Below are 16,550 nucleotides of genomic sequence, written 5' to 3'. Positions count from 1 at the left end.
CGGGAAAGGCAAATGTAGTGGCGGATGCGTTAAGTCAGAAGTCGTTATATGCGTCTTGGATGATGCTTCAAGAGGAGAAGTTGCTCAAGGGATTCGAGAGTCTAAAAATTGGTGCTCGAGAAGTATCTGGAACCTTGTGTTTAAGCCGATTAGAAATCTCAAGTGACTTTAAGTCCGAACTCCTAAAGGCTCATGAAAATGATGAAGCGTTATGGAAGGTGTTACTGGCTATTGAGCAAGGAAAACAGTGGAGAGTGTCGGAAGAAAAATATGGGTTATGGAGATTCAAGGGTAGGATCATTGTGCCGGATGTTGGTACTTTGAGGCAAGATATCTTAAAGGAGGCACACAAAAGCGGATTCTCCATTCACCCGGGAAGTACTAAGATGTACCATGATTTAAAGGCGATGTTTTGGTGGCTGGGTATGAAGAATGATGTGGCGGAATATGTTTCAAAGTGCTTAACTTGTCAAAAGGTAAAGATTGAACATCAAAGACCTTCCAGGATGTTGCAACCTTTAGAGATTCCGCAATGGAAGTGGGAAAGTATTGCAATGGACTTTGTGTCGGGATTGCCAAGGACTAGGACTGGTTTTGATGCTATCTGGGTGATTGTGGACCGACTGACAAAGTCAGCTCACTTTTTGCCCATTCGGATGACTTAAACCCTTGAGGAGCTAGCTCGGTTATACATAAAGGAGATTGTGAGACTCCATGGTGTACCTGCTACTATAATCTCTGATAGAGATCCTCGTTTCACTTCGAGATTCTGGGGTGCATTTCAGAAAGCTTTTGGAACCCGATTAAGCTTGAGTATAGCTTACCATCCTCAAACAGATGGTCAATCTGAGAGGACGATCCAAACACTAGAGGATATGTTGAGAGCTTGTGTTTTGGATCAACCGGCAAGTTGGGATTGGTATATGCCGTTAGTGGAGTTTGCATACAATAATAGTTACCATATGAGCATCGGAATGGCTCCGTGTGAGGCATTGTATGGGAGGAAATGTCAATCTCCGCTATGTTGGTATGAAACTGGAGAGAAAGGCTTGTTGGGGCCGGAAATGATAGCTGAGACTACTGAACAAGTTAAGAAAATCCGAGATAGGATGCTTACGGCGCAGAGTCGCCAAAAGAGTTACGCCGATCAGAGGCGGAAGCCCTTGGAATTTGAGGAAGGAGATCATGTTTTCCTTAAGGTTACTCCGACCACAGGAATAGGTAGAGCGATTAAAGCAAAGAAGTTGAATCCTCGATACATTGGTCCATTTCAGATCCTGGAGAGGATTGGGCCGGTGGCGTATCGCGTGGCTCTACCACCTCATCTTTCGAACCTGCACGACGTGTTTCACGTGTCGCAGCTTCGGAAGTACACCCCTGATGCTAGCCATGTGTTAGAACCCGAATCGGTTCAGTTAAGGGAAGATTTGACGCTTCCAGTGGCTCCAGTCAGAATTGATGATACTAGTATCAAACGACTGCGTGGAAAAGAGATTTCATTAGTCAAAGTGGCTTGGAGTCGAGGCGGTGTTGAGGAACACACTTGGGAACTTGAGTCGGAGATGCGAATGGATTATCCGCACTTATTCTCAGGTAATTGCATTTGAATTTTGTGGGCAAAATTCCCAATTAGGTGGGTAGAATGTAAGACCCAGTTAATTAACGGCTAATTAACCCATAAATGAGAATTTATTCTAGAAAGCCAAAAATGTTATTTTTATGGCTAAATGTGATAGAGGAGATTGAGACGAGAATTTCGATACCAATTTTATAGAAATCGGACCAAGATTGGACCAAACGGGCCAAACCGGTCCAACCGGACCCAAAGTGGGCCCTTGGCCCAACTAAACTAAACCAAAACCCTAGTTTTCAGCACTCTCTCTCCTCACAACACACTAAACACGCTGAAAATGGAGGCTATGGAGGGAAGAACACTCTCTCAAGTTCTTTCTCTCACTTGATCTGAAAAACCACCATAACTTTTGATCTAGAGCTCCGATTGCCGCTCCGTTTGTGGCCACGCGTTCACCGCGGAGAGCTCTACAAAACCCATACAATTAATCTTGAGATAAGCCATGTTTTACTGTTCGAAATTCCAGCCCTTGATTTCGAGTTTCATGAGCAAAAATGTTGAGATTTTGGGTTCTTTGATGTTATAGGACCCAACTCTCTTGAAGGAGAAGGTTAATCTTGTCTCCTTGGACCTTGGGTGTGGTAAGATTCTCAACCCTAGTGTAATTTGTTGTTCTATGAGGTTTGGGCATTGAGATGTTGTGTATGGGTATGATGATTGTGGCTTAGGTTGTGTATATGTGAATATTGGAGCTTGATTGGTGATTTTAGAAAGCTTGGAAGAGGGTTTTGTGTGACAAAATCTGTTCTTGGAGGTGTTGAGACCTTGAGAGCTTGAGGACAAGTGGTTTGGAAGTGCTCCGGTTGAGCTTGGGAAATCGGCTAAGGTATGGTTTCGGTTTCTCGTATCTAATATGTAATGTGGTAGGAAATACTTAGGCTAGAGGCCCTAAGATAGGCATTGAATTGTTGGTGTTATTGAATAGTTGAGATATATGATGTGTTCATATATGTGATTATGAATATTGATGCCTTGATTGTGTGATGTATGAGAAATGCATGTTGTGATATATGCTTGATGGGTGATTGAGGTTGAATTGATGGGTGGTACCATGTTGATGGTGAGTATGATGTTGATCATGTATAATGATGGTTGATTTGGAAATTAATATTATTGGAAATTGGGATGAGAAGGATGTATGACATGAGATTGTGTTTGTCCTTTAGTCATTGATTAAGAAGTGTTAAAATGGTTAGAGGTAGTTTTGGAAATTTTGGTAAAATGTCAATGTGTGAGTTGAGGATGGCTTGTTGTTGATTTTGGTACATTTCGAATGATTTCAAAGAGAAGGGTTGAAATTAGCATGTTTTGATTGATTTTGAAAAGAGTTGAAAGTGGCTTGTTTTGAAAATGGCACTTTGTGGTTATGAATGAAAACATGGTTTTTGGGCATACTTTGACGGGACATAACTTGGACTACGGATCTCTGATTTGTGCCAAATCTGTTTAGAAATGAAATTGAATCCGGGATGTCCATGCCGTTTGAAGAACGGGTGAAAAATGATTTAAAATGAGAGAGTTATGACCGTCGGAAGATTGGGGGTTGAATCTGTGAATTCTGCAGTTTTTAACTTAGAAAATTTTTAGCAGAATGACCCCCCGCGCGTAGGCGCACTTGGCGCGTACGCGCCGTTCTTCCAGGAAGCGCCATCCACGCGTGCGCGTGATGTGCGCGGGCGCGCCGAATGTGCTGCACCCAATGCCCAGCCATTTTCCAGAGAGTTGTGCCAGAGTTGTGCCCGTTTTGTGCCTGGGGCACAAGAGTACCCACGCGTACGCGTGGCTGACGCGTGCGCGTTGTTTGGCTAATTTTCAACCCGCGCGTTCGCGCGTATGACGCTTGCGCGTAGATGAGTTATAAGGCCATCCGCGCGTGCGCGTGAAGTGCGCGTACGCGTGGCCCTGTTTTCATCCCAAAGTTGATTTTTGAGTTTTAAAAGCCAAATTTCATACTTCTAAGCCTCCGATCTCACCACTTATGTCTTAAATCATTATGATATGCCTAGCATGAGAAAAAGGGCTAGTGACTGTGGTAACTTGCGAGTGAAGCAAGGGGAAAAATGAATGGTCATTGAGGATCAAAGATGATTATGTGAGATGCGGAGAATGGCGGTGGAAGTGCTTGTTATGCCATGGGCCGAAGGGCCATAATTGTTAATGAATTGGCTGGTTATGGATTTAACCGTGAGCTGGATGGCTAGATTATTGCCGTGTTACGGCGGAGCCATGTTTATGGCCAAGTATAAATGCATATATGCTGTTGATTGAATTGTGTATGTTTGCACTTCCACCATTGGAGATGAGGGTTTCCCTGGGTAGTAGCAATGGCTAGCCACCATGTGCTCCAGGTTGAGACTCGAAGCTCTGTTAACCCAATGTCGTAAGTGTGGCCGGGCACTGTGAAAGGCCCGGATGAGCTCGCCCCCGTAAATATTCACCAGTGAGGGTGATGGATATGGATCATGATTATGATCAAGTTTATGATGAGTATAACTCGAGTTGGGGATGCACGACAGAGGGACAGTCCAATGGTTAGCTACCAGGACTTGTCGGGTTGGCTCTATAACCGACAGATGATATCATCAGCCACTAGGGACAGGCATGCATCATAAGCATACTACATGAATTGTTTGAGATTGCCTATTGACTGCATATTACTTGCTAATTGCCTAAATGCCTTATCTGTTCCTATTTGTAAATCTCTTGTCTGATATAACTGTGTTTGCTATATTATACTCCTGCTGGTGGTTGGGAGGTCTGAAGGAATTGGAAAGGGAAGTATTAGTTAGAATGAAGGATCTTTAGTCAGTTGCCACTTACGGTTTAGCTTGTTTATAAGCTTTGATATTACCTGGAGGAAGTTCTAGGATTGCCTTCGGCTTTCCTCTATTATTATGTATTATATATGTGGAAGCTGTTACCGTACTGGGGACCTCTGGTTCTCACCCATGCGGATTTTGTGGTTTTCAGATGCAGGACGCGAGGCTTCTCGTTGAGGCATGCTGGAGACTCCTGGATTAGCGAAGATCCTTTGTTCTTGGGACTCTGTTTGGTTTATATATCTTGTTTAGATACTTTTATCTCCATTAAATAATACAAACTATGATGACTCCTTCTAGAGGGGATTTTGGAGAATAGGTTGTATGTATTTGTGTCCCTTTGGGTTTCCTTTGGGGTTTCCTTATTTTATTATATGTATATATTATTATGCTCGGACCAGTTATCTTCGCAGCCGGATTTTGAGTCTTGATATTCCCGTTTTTGACACTCCTTATATATATGATCTTGCGTTAGCTTATCCTTTGCTCGTTACGTTATCAATCGGAGTGTTGCGCGTTCGAGTTACGGTTTTTGTTTACCCCTTTTTCTACAAAGGCTCCTAGCTATAATCAATTATTCATACTACTATACGTACTAAATTTTTGTTTTAGAGGTCGTAATACCTTGCCATCTCTGAATTATGACTTAAGCATAAGACTCTGTATGGTAGGGTGTTACACCTTAATTCCTTAGACCTTTCTAGTCTCCTCTAAAATTTATCAACCACCAATTCCTTGGTCAATTAATTTCAATTAGAGGGTGATGATCAAATTCCAGTTTATATGCCACAAAAACTCCAATTACCCAAAAATAAAAGGATTATATGTCACGTATCCTGTTAAATCCAGATAATTAAAATTTAGGAGAATATATTTTCAAGCTGTTGTTCAACTAAAGAGCTTTTTCAAGTTATACAAGAACTCAAATAGAAAGAGGGTCATACTTCCGTTCCACCCAAATTCATAAGATAAAGAGTGAAAACAATTCTTAAATTATAAATCCATACATAAATTAGAATAGAAAAAGCAATAAAATCAATCCATACAAATAGACAGAGCTCCTAACCTTAACAATGGAGGATTAGTTGCTCATGGTTCAGAGAGGAAAAATAAGGATTGTAAATTGGAATGGAATAATGTTGAGTTGGAACCCCCCTGTTAGAATCCCTTTTTATATCTAATCCTAATTAATTTAAAATCTATCTTTCAAAACTAAAATAATATCTTTTCCTAAAATTAATATTTGAATTTTAAATTAGAATTAATTAACAAGTCTTCAGTTGATGGGTGGGGACCATTTGTTTCCTTCACTCTGCAGCTTCTGATTTGTGCTTTCTGGGCTGAAAACTGGGTCGAAACTTGGCCTGAAATTGCCCCAGCATTTTCTGCAAATTCTGCATGTCGCGCATGTCACGCATACGCGTCAGTCACGCGTACGCGTCGATGGCCTTTTTCGCGTGTCATGCGTACTTGTCAGGTACGCGTACACGTCGCTGAGCAACTTTGCTTTTCACGCGTATGCGTCAAGCACGCGCACGCGTCACCATGAATAGCTCCAAAATCACGCGCACGCGTCGCTCCTCACTGGTTATCTCCTTGGTTTCTTCTCTTTCTCTGCAGAAACTCCATCAAATCCATCCGAATGCTACCTAAAATAAATAAAATTGCACAAGACTCAAAGTAGCATTCATAGTGGCTAAAAGATAATTAATTCTTGATAAAACTTAACAAATTACATGCAAATTCAATTCACTAGGAAAAGATAGAAAAGATGCTCACGCATCAATAAACAAGAGTAATAAAAGTGTACCAATCAATCAAGTCTGCCGGTAATGTGCTCAGCCTAATCCAATCTGTAAAGCGTATGCTCGTACCCGAATAACTGCTGCTCCATCTAACTACACTATAGTAAAATAAAATAACATAAAATCAACTCAGTTCCTTTCACATTAACTAAATTTTTAAAAGACATATTTAAACTAACTAACTGTCTACCTTAGATCTTAATCACTTTATAAACTTACTAATTAAAATGTAAACCAACTACATGAGACCGTCAACTAACTCTATAAACATACTAATGAATAATTAACTGGTAACTTAATTTTACTAACTATGTATCATTTTAATCTATTCTAACTAATTATTCAACTAATTACCATCTAACTCACAACTTAAACTAACTACTCCAACTAAACTAATTAACAATTAACTAATAACTTACTCTAATTAACATGTTATAAACAGTAAATGTACTTCAAAACAATAATATAAAAAATCTAACTAATATGTTATATACTCTAACTAACATGTAAACAGTAAACAGTAATGCTAACTAACATGTTATATACTGACTTGAAACTGACGATATAATGGATAACGAACTTCATGGATGTCGGAAGATAGAAAATCTCGTAAAGAAAATTCTGAATATCAAAAGCGAAGGAGGAAGAAAATAGATTTGGAAGAGAGATTTGAAAGGAAGAAAGTGACAAACTGAATTGGCCCAACGATTTATATAGTATGGGCGAACTCAACTTGAAATTCGTCAAGGGTGCAGCGAACTTCATATAAATTATGAAGTTCGCTAGGGGTGCGGTGAACTTGCCCTAAATAAAAAAAAAACGTATCTAAAAAATTAAAGTTCAAATAATGTGTTTCTGGAAATAAATATTTTTTTAATTTATTTCAAAAAAAAATTCTCTTATCTTTAACTGTTTCGGTAGGTATTTAAACTAACAAAAAAAATATAAAATCGTTTCTAACTTCAAATACAGCTACTTCAATTCAAGAATAGATAAAATATGTTGGTAAATTTTAACAGATAACAACATTTATCATATTACTCTGATTCTAAAAATGAATATAATATTAAAATATAAAATAATTTTAGGTAGATTTTAATAAAAATAATTTTTCCATAATAGTTTCTTCGGCCATGATAATAGAAAAGGTAATTCAAAAATAAATTTTATCTCATGCTAAGATTGTATTTGCTCAAATCGATTTTAACGTAAAAATAAAAGTATTTAAAAATTTTACTCATAAATTATGAATTATAAAAAAATATTTACAAATTCAACTACTAATGTTATTTAAAAGATAATTTAAAAAAATAGAATTTTAATATAAATATTTAATTTAATTACATATTATATATTATTATTAATAAAGATTGTTATTTTTTAAAAATATATAAAGTTATTACTTATTTATTTTATTATTTTTAATTTTAAAAATAATTAATTTTATAAATTTTTTATCACAAAATTATTATGCGTATTTTTATTTAAAAAATTTAAAAAAAATTTATATTTTTGTATATTTTCTCGTATAGATTACCGTGCAATTTACGGGTACGTTTAATTCTAATAATTTTATATTTTTTTATTTTAAATAGATTGATTCTTATACAGGAATATAATATTTGGTTGGTTAATAAAAGTTAACAAGAGTATTGCACAACCAAAATGAATTTATTCCCAGTCCTCTGTTCGTAATGTACGCGCGGAGATGTAGCTCTACAATCACGCATAAACAAACATGAACCATTACAAGACTTTTCCGTTTTCTGGTAAATATAGATATGTGGGGGCCGGGTGGTGGGTGGGTTTGCTGATTCGAGAGAGAGTGGGTCTAAGGGTCACTTCTCCAAATAGTAAGTTGAACAGAGAGTAGGGTGGTGAGTGGATTCCAAAAAGGTGCGAGATTGAGGATAAAGTGACAAATATATACTTCTCTCTGTCTTCAAGCTAGCCAAAAGGAAGCGGTGCCCATTTCTTTTTATTTTTATTATTATTCATTTATTCTTCGATCACCAACCCAAATCGTAACTAGTCTTGTGGTGCACGCTATGGTTCACAGACTATTTTACAGAGATTCTTCTATTTCTGGGAATCTGGTCATACGTGTCGTATGTGGGATATTCTCCTAGATATGGGCTGAGATTTAGTGAAAGTGGCGCTTACACCTTCCAGTTGTGGCTCGACTTGATAATTGTTAGGGAAGAAATTCCGTTTGCGGTTATGGGCTGGATGAACTTTTTTGAAGGGTAGAATTAATAGTGGATTTGATTTCAGACTCGGTGAGTATTGGAGCTGAGTAGGATTAAGAGATCCATTGATAGTGTTAGGAAACAAGACATGGAAGAATTGCAACTGAGCTATTAGCACTGGATCTTCAACCTGACTGTGGGGAACGGCGATAGGATTTTGTACTGCCATAACCAGTTCAACGGATAACCATAACAGTGTATTCGGTGATGGCGGACACTACAGAAAATTCTGGTAAAAACGACGGGTTTTTTTGGTATTTACGGCGGTTTGAACCGCCATTATTATCAATAATGCCGGTTTCGTTAAGCGACATAATTCTGGGCGCCATTCTGGTTATTACGGCGATTTTCTGAAAACCGCCACAATTCCCTAGGTTAAAACGGCAGTTTTTGAATAGGTTAAAACGGCAGTTCAAACCGTCGTTATTTCCAAGGTTAAAATGGCAGTTTTGGGATAGGTTAAAATGGCGGTTTGAACCGCCATTATTACCCTGACAGAGTGGCGTTTTGTTAGTTAAAACGGCGGTTCAAACCGCCGTTATTTCCAGGGTTAAAATGGCGGTTTTTGAATAGGTTAAAACGGTGGTTTGAACCGCCATTATTACCCTGACAGAGCGGCGTTTTTTTGGTTAAAACGGCATTTTTGAACCGCTAATTTTACCCTGACAGTAGCATTTTGGTTGGTTAAAATGACATTTTTGAACCGCTGTTTTACCCTGACAGTGACATTTTTTATCGTTTAAAAAAATAATTTTTACCGTCATTTTTATCGCGTTAAATAAATAATTTTGTGATTAAAATTTCACAATAGCAAAAAATCATAATTCATAAATGAAATATTATATAACTCATAAACAAAATATTAATATAATATATAATTTTTTATTATTGAAAATCAAAATTAATAACTCTTATACAAAACCTTGTCTTACTAAACTTACCAAAATACAAGCATTGCAATAAACACTAATCAGTCAAATCTACCATCTAGTTTCTTAAACTATGTTAATATCTAATAATGTATTTAAACCATCTAATAAGTGCTATTTTTATTACTTAGAATATGAATATACAAGACAAATAGCTTAAGTAAGTGATGATAAATAAGATTTGGAGGCCAAAAGTTTCCTCCTTTTGTAATTAACTTTCAAACAAGCCTGCCTTAGTTTCTTGGTCTCTTGTGTGAGTTTCATCCCGGAAACTTGCTACAACATCTTTGTTTCTTGCTCCAACACTCCAACTTCATTATCCAAACTCATCTCTTACAAGAGATTTGTAGGAACCTCTTCTGTCAGAAAATTTCTATCCAGCCAACAATTATAAATTGAAATTATAACAATGAAAAGATGTCATTAGAAACAATATATAGCTAGTCAAATAATATAAAGAGAAAAAAATAAAATTAGATTGGTAGAAAGAGTCGAGAAAATTTATTAAAAAGCTGAAATATGAGGCAATTACTTACAGAACCTCAAGTGTCTGAACTAGTCCTAATATTTTTGGTATAGAACCAGATAAATCATTTTCATCAAATAATCTGTAAGAAAAAAGAAAAGGTTGTTAAAAATGGTAAAATGGATGACATCACAAACTTATAACACCAATTTTTGGAAAAATAAAATAAAATATATGAACTTTTGAGTATTATAACAACAAGCTGCCTGCTCATAATTGGACTCCAGAATGAACACATCACGTACTATTTATTTCCTGTATATTTTTACTGAAAGAAATTTAATTATAAAGAAAAGACTTACAAAGGCAGGAGTATAAGATGTCCTCCATAAAGTGGATAACAGAAGCTCAATTTTATTTAAATTAAAAATAGTAAAGTCCTTTAAGAAATCATGAACTGAGCAATAGAGAGTCTAAAAACCTAAGGACTCTGATTTGAGCATGGTCTAAGAATATATATAATTGTATCTTGACCTCCTTTCTTTTTCCATCTTATTAAGCTTATTGCCAAAAAGGTTGATAGGACAAGCCTTGATAGGACAATACTCCCAATTCCATAGAAAGTATATAATAATTCTACTACTACCTACTATAGGTAAAACTAAGCACCATATATAATAGCAATGGATGTGATGTAACGAACCTTATATTATAGAATCAATGAGAAGTCATCCCAATTTTCCATTTGAGAATCAAGAACAAAGAGCCAGCACAACTCAAATTCATACATACATACCTATCTGTTCACCATTCAACATATTGGAAACCCTTTTGTTAGACTTTTATTCTTGAATTCAACCCACCTACACAGTTATAGAGAAAGATCCAATGGTTAATTCCTACCAACATAAAATAATTAACATTTATAGATGAAATAATGATACATAGAAAATCTCACTCACTTTGAAATCATTTACACAAATATTTGAACTCAACAAAACTAAGCTCATCAAAATACGCTACTTTTCAAGGCGGTTTGGTATGGTCTTCACGATTTTCTTAAACCAAAGAGTCGTTAGTATGTTATGAGCTATTTATTATCTTCCAAAAATCTATAAATGGAGGGTTCTTTTGCTATTTTTTGAAAAAGAAAACAAATAACAGGGAAAAAATATGGGAAGATCAAGTCAAAAAGCACAATTGTTGCTCCTATGCACAAGCAAAATATACGAGAAGATAAAAAGCTATGTCACATTACAAAAAAAGAACAAGATAACAATTAACCCTTATGAAACAATATAATAAAAAAAAATCCTCCATGGTCACATTACCTTCTCAAATGCAGCAATCAAATTATCTTTGGCAGTTGAAAATCGACTCTCTACAACCAAACTCCTAAAATAATGATAAGTAGCTGCCAGCTCATCCTCAGAATATGAAGCCAATAAGGCAAGCTAAAAAGAAAAGGAAGAAGAAGAAATACTTATCAAAATGGCATACAATACCTATAAGGCACACTTCACATATGAGATGTTAATCTACCAAAAATAAATTAGAGGCACAAACAGTTGAAGAATGCCACAAAGTACCTGATGATGGGGATTTCCACTAGAAGGCCATAAAGAATTAGCTTGTAAATAGTAACTAGAAGCTGCTGCAAACTCTCGCTTCACTGAGTCAACTTCGCCATACAGTCCTTTGTAAACAAGCAAGATCACCCAAGTAATTCCAGTGCCTTATGGATTCTCCTTAATTGTTTTGTCATGGACACCACAGCTGTGACATCAATATTCTTAAAGGAAAATCTAGAATTTGCTGGTGCAGCAAATGAAAAAGGACTAAGTGCATTCGAAGTGCTTTCTCAGCTAATTAATATTTTCCTCCTTCAAAGATACCAGGTATACACACAACATAACAATTACATATAAATACTGAAATACATACTTCATAACTACTTGGTGGTTCATATGGATCGTCAATACGAGTGAACAAACCTGCCGAAAACCAAATAATAATGAATAATAGTGATTGCTTCTTATGCTATGATAATGCAGAGATAAAGCTTTTGGAATTCAAGCCATCTATAATTGCCGCATCAGCACTTCTTTGTGCTTCTCATGAGTTCTTACAAGAAGGATAGCTGTGAAAGATTTCCCAATGCATCTGGAATGCTGCCACTGAAGCTACAACCAGCCAAGATGCTGACACAAATTAAGGAAAGAAAGTATTAGTATGCATTTTTTTGTGAATATAAGGAAAATGGATCTTGTTTCTTAAGGAATCTTACAGAATATTTAGATTGCTTAAGTCTCCTATCTCTGGAGACAGAGGACCTTTTAAACCTTTGTTGAATGACAAGTCCCTACAGTTCAATAATATAGAACCGCCATTATGTTGCTGCCATTTTGTGCCCTTTTTTTTGTAGTGGTATTCAGTAATTACAACAAAAATAAAGAGAAAAATAACATCTATTAGCTGATCCAAAATTAAAAGATGCAGCTTCAAGAAATTTAAAAAAGAAATACATTTAATGCTAGCTTTAACATGAAATCAATCAAGTAAAATATACATGAAAGTGTTTTTTATATACCTGTAACACAAGGGATGAAAAAATCACACTAAGTGAGCACTAGCAAGAAAGCCATGGAACCATGGAAGTAACGTGATAGTCATGTTTTTGGTAAACTAAAACTAGCTACCACAACTTGATTTAGAATTTTAGAATACACTTTCCTTCTCCCTCTTATATTTGACTCTGTTTTCTCCTTCATTTTAATTATTCATTTTTTCATCTTCTCTTCTCTTCCATATTCAAACACCAACACCCAACCTCCTCAAAATAATTTCTAACAGCACTCTCAAAATATTGAAAAGATAAACAAAGTTAAATTTTTTTTTAATTGCAAAATTTAAAAAACAATTAAAAAATAAATTAAGACTCTCAATATTTTTTTTTAGTTTACCGACCGTGAATCCTGCACATGGTTCTGCTCCTAGATGGTTCATTGTCATCGCTACTAACAAAGTGTGCAATAGTGATAAACAACCCTTACAAAGTTTACTACCAGCCAGCACATAATTAAATGTACATAGTGATCAAATTCCTACATGATTTAAAAATTGTAAAATATTTATATATGAACCAATTATCTTGTGCAACTTATATTACTTGTTGAAACTGAATAACTCCTTCTTCATTACTTCCACCTAACCTTGAAATTTTAACAATTTCTTGTACAATCAAAATCAAACTCATCTTTCTTGTACTTTATTTAACAATTTTATTTTAACAATTATTTTTACATGCAGTTTTCAGCTTCCTCCGATCCTATAAAAATGTCTAAACATGGACCAACAATGCAAATTGAAACCACCATCAGTGAGCTAGGAAAGTACCATATATAGTCTTAAACTCTTAATTGTGGAAACATGGTGAATAACTCAATTATCTAAAAGTGACTTCTTTTTAAATGGGTCCCTTTTAATGAGCAGACAAGAGCACAACGGGCAACACAAAAAGAGAAGCATTTGTTTCTTTCCAATCCAATCCAGTAAACTGCACATGTATAACAACATAAATTCGGCCTTATTACTAGCAACTTTATTCAACTTTTCCTATTAACAGAAACTTAGATAAATTTGGTATTAGTTTACTTACTAAAATTATAGGATAAATTGTATCACAATAAATAAATATTTGCAAAATTATTTACAGATCGTCTATATACTAATAAAAAGAATCTCACAACAATAAATATCAAAAAATTTAAACTAATTATTTCAAGGTCACAAGCACTATTTAAGTTCAGTATGTTAATACTCACTAGATGAATGAAAAGATGATGTCTATCTTCAAGTGGTTCTTATTTAGGTAGCTTCCATCTTCTAAATAGTTCCAAATCAATTTATCTTCATCATCTGCACAGAAAACAACCTCATTATTAACAACTTCATTGTTTTCTAAAGCAAATAACTTAACAAAGCACAAAAACAAGTTTCAAACTAATAAAAGAATTTGTTGATTTGTCTGCAAAAGAGATATGTCACATACAACAATGATTGAATAAATGCATAGATAAAAAAAATAAGCATTCAAGCAATTCATCAAACACGTGCTATGAAAATTAGTAAATTACCAACCACGAGCATATTTACAAATCAAAACCACGAAGAGAATGCAAATTTGTATACACACATGTAAGAAAAAATCGAAGAAATTACATGAAGACCTTACCCCCAATTTTCGCTAACAAGGAAGAAAATCAAAACCTAAAATTACAGAAATAGAAGTAGGAACAATTTGGAAAACAAAATATGAGTAATTAAAAAAAGAGAATGTGGATTTGTATATAAACCTAATTCAACGAAGATGGAGAAGGAGAAGCTTCACAGAGGACAACACGGTGGAGCAGAAAAAATCACACAGCAGATCCATTAATTGAAGTGAAACGTTGATGGAGGAGATCACAGCTAGAAGAAAAGTGTTGATGGAGGAGCTTGCTGCCAGAAGAGAGCCTCGTGGATGAGATTGCAGATCTCATGTTGCGATGGAGGAACTACTTGGTTTCTCACATTGGGATGGAGGCTCGATCAAATAGACAACGTTTATTAATGAAATAGAAGAGTTTTTACTTTTTATATCAATGAAGCAGTAGCAGGAGCAGGTAATGGCATTTAAAACCACCAAAAGCGCAAAAAAACCGCTGCTTCCTACCAGCAAATTACGGCAGCCGCATAAATTGCCTTAATTTATGAATATATCGGCGATTTTGTAGAACTTCCATTATGTTGATGCCATTTTATGCCTCTTTTTTTTTTTGTAGTGACACAGGTAGCCTCTCTGAGCAGAACGGGTGGAGATGAGCCGGATTGTGTTGAGATACGGTGAGTAGAAGCTTTTTCACCATCACCGCGTCATCCCAAAGCAGCAGCGAAACCAAAATCGAGCTCTTGGCTATGGAGGCCTGATCGAAACTCGCAGTCGTCATCTCCTTTTACTTCGGTTTATTGGTAGTCCAAAATCACTGATTTTTTCCTCGTTTCTCATTCCATTGCAAATTCAGATAAGATAGTGCACTTTTATCTGTTGCATAAGGTATATTGCCATAATTATATTTTTCGTGTTGAGTAATTAGTGTGTGCATTGTAAATTAAGTACACAATGTTCTCGCTGAAATAGATAAACTATTGGTATAAGATTCTTATACAGAAATTTATTAATATTCTTTAGTAGAATGGTCACGATGGAAAAGGCAAATTATTGGATATGTGTAACTCTTGTTTTGCTGAATTTTTTTTCTACTTAAATTAATTGGAACATTTAGAAATATGTGTTTTGGTCCCTCTTGAACTGTTGAACTTTTGTACTTTCACTTAAAATTTAAAAATTATACAATTCAAACTATACAAAGAGATGGATTTCACCTGTCACTCTATCAAGCTAACTAGAGCACTATTCAAATTAATTGGACTTTAGAGAAAATGCATCTTGCCTCCCTTGAACTATATGGTTTAAAGACTAAAGTTAAATAAGTAGAAGTCCAAGGGAGTAAAATGTATTTACCTTCGATTAAAAGAATGTCAAATTTATGATAAAGAAATAAAGTTTTGGGGGTTTAAAGTTGTATTTTTTTAATTCTGGGGTTAGATTGCATTTTTTTCACTGATGGTTAATTCTGTTTATTTAATTTTCTGTTAAAAGAAAAAAGAGGGAAAAAATACACAATACTATAACAAAGCTGTATTGCTTCTATAATATTCAAAGTTTAGAAACAATCACTTTGTTTGTGGGGATAAGGCTACATGCATCGACCAAGTGGGAGCCTCATGCATTGGCTGCCCTAGGATAAGTGTGAATGTGTGACATTACACATTGATATCATCAAATGACTTTTTAACTCTTATAATATATGCATGTTGATAATGAATCTCCTTTTTGTGACTGGTAGATCCTAAATTTTAAAATCTATAAATTATAAATATCTATCTTTTTAATTTTTTAAAATAAATTTATAATAAACGTGAATTGAGTCTAATTTAAAATTTTAGGAGGATGCGACACATGATAACAAATGTTAGATTAATTTTGAGAAATTCAATTGTGTAAAATTGACTTCGATTCACACGGATATTGGTGCCTTTCATTGATATTATTATACTGGAGTTCATGAAACTATTTTTTTGTATCTTAGGACTATATTTTTAATTTAGAATTCCTAATCATATTTGCAGAAGATTTTGAGGGTGTTTGATATTCCATTCATTAATGCATATTTAATGTATTCTTTATATTTTCACTGTTAAGCTTTGTTTATTTTGTTTTTTTAGGTTTAATTATTCTATTAATTTCTATAGTTTCACCAAATTTTTAATTAGGTCCCTATACTCTTTTTCTTTTCAATTGGGTCCCTATACTAATTTTGTTTTTAATTTGGTCCCTACGGTGACCAAAAAATATTTGGACTAACGGAATATTCCATTCCCAAATTGGATATACCAAGTTAAAAATATTTAGTGTAATCTACAGTGTCTCTAGTTATTCCATGTTGATAAAATAGCCCCTACCCTTCTTCCTCCCTTTTCACTCAGGCAAAAAAACCCTTGTTCTTCATCCTTTCTCCGTTTTAAATTGTGTGGATCCATTAACGCG

At 35.1% G+C, this 16,550-nt stretch overlaps 1 long non-coding RNA gene across 1 annotated transcript; it reads right to left on the bottom strand.

The window, feature by feature from the left end:
• Positions 1–11,977: 11,977 nt before the first annotated feature.
• Positions 11,978–14,696, bottom strand: LOC107609537 (uncharacterized). The gene is made up of 4 exons (XR_001613177.3): positions 14,257–14,696; positions 13,726–13,819; positions 12,189–12,263; positions 11,978–12,102 (listed from the first exon to the last, which is right to left on the bottom strand). It is a non-coding gene; the product is annotated as an uncharacterized LOC107609537 (long non-coding RNA).
• Between the last annotated feature and the right edge of the window lie 1,854 nt (positions 14,697–16,550).

The sequence above is a fragment of the Arachis ipaensis genome, chromosome B7, assembly GCF_059453495.1.
Source record: "Arachis ipaensis isolate K30076 ecotype BB chromosome B7, ASM5945349v1, whole genome shotgun sequence".
Lineage (NCBI taxonomy): Eukaryota > Viridiplantae > Streptophyta > Magnoliopsida > Fabales > Fabaceae > Arachis > Arachis ipaensis.
Note: the sequence above shows the minus strand (reverse complement) of the source record. Positions and strands in the feature narration are given on the sequence as shown.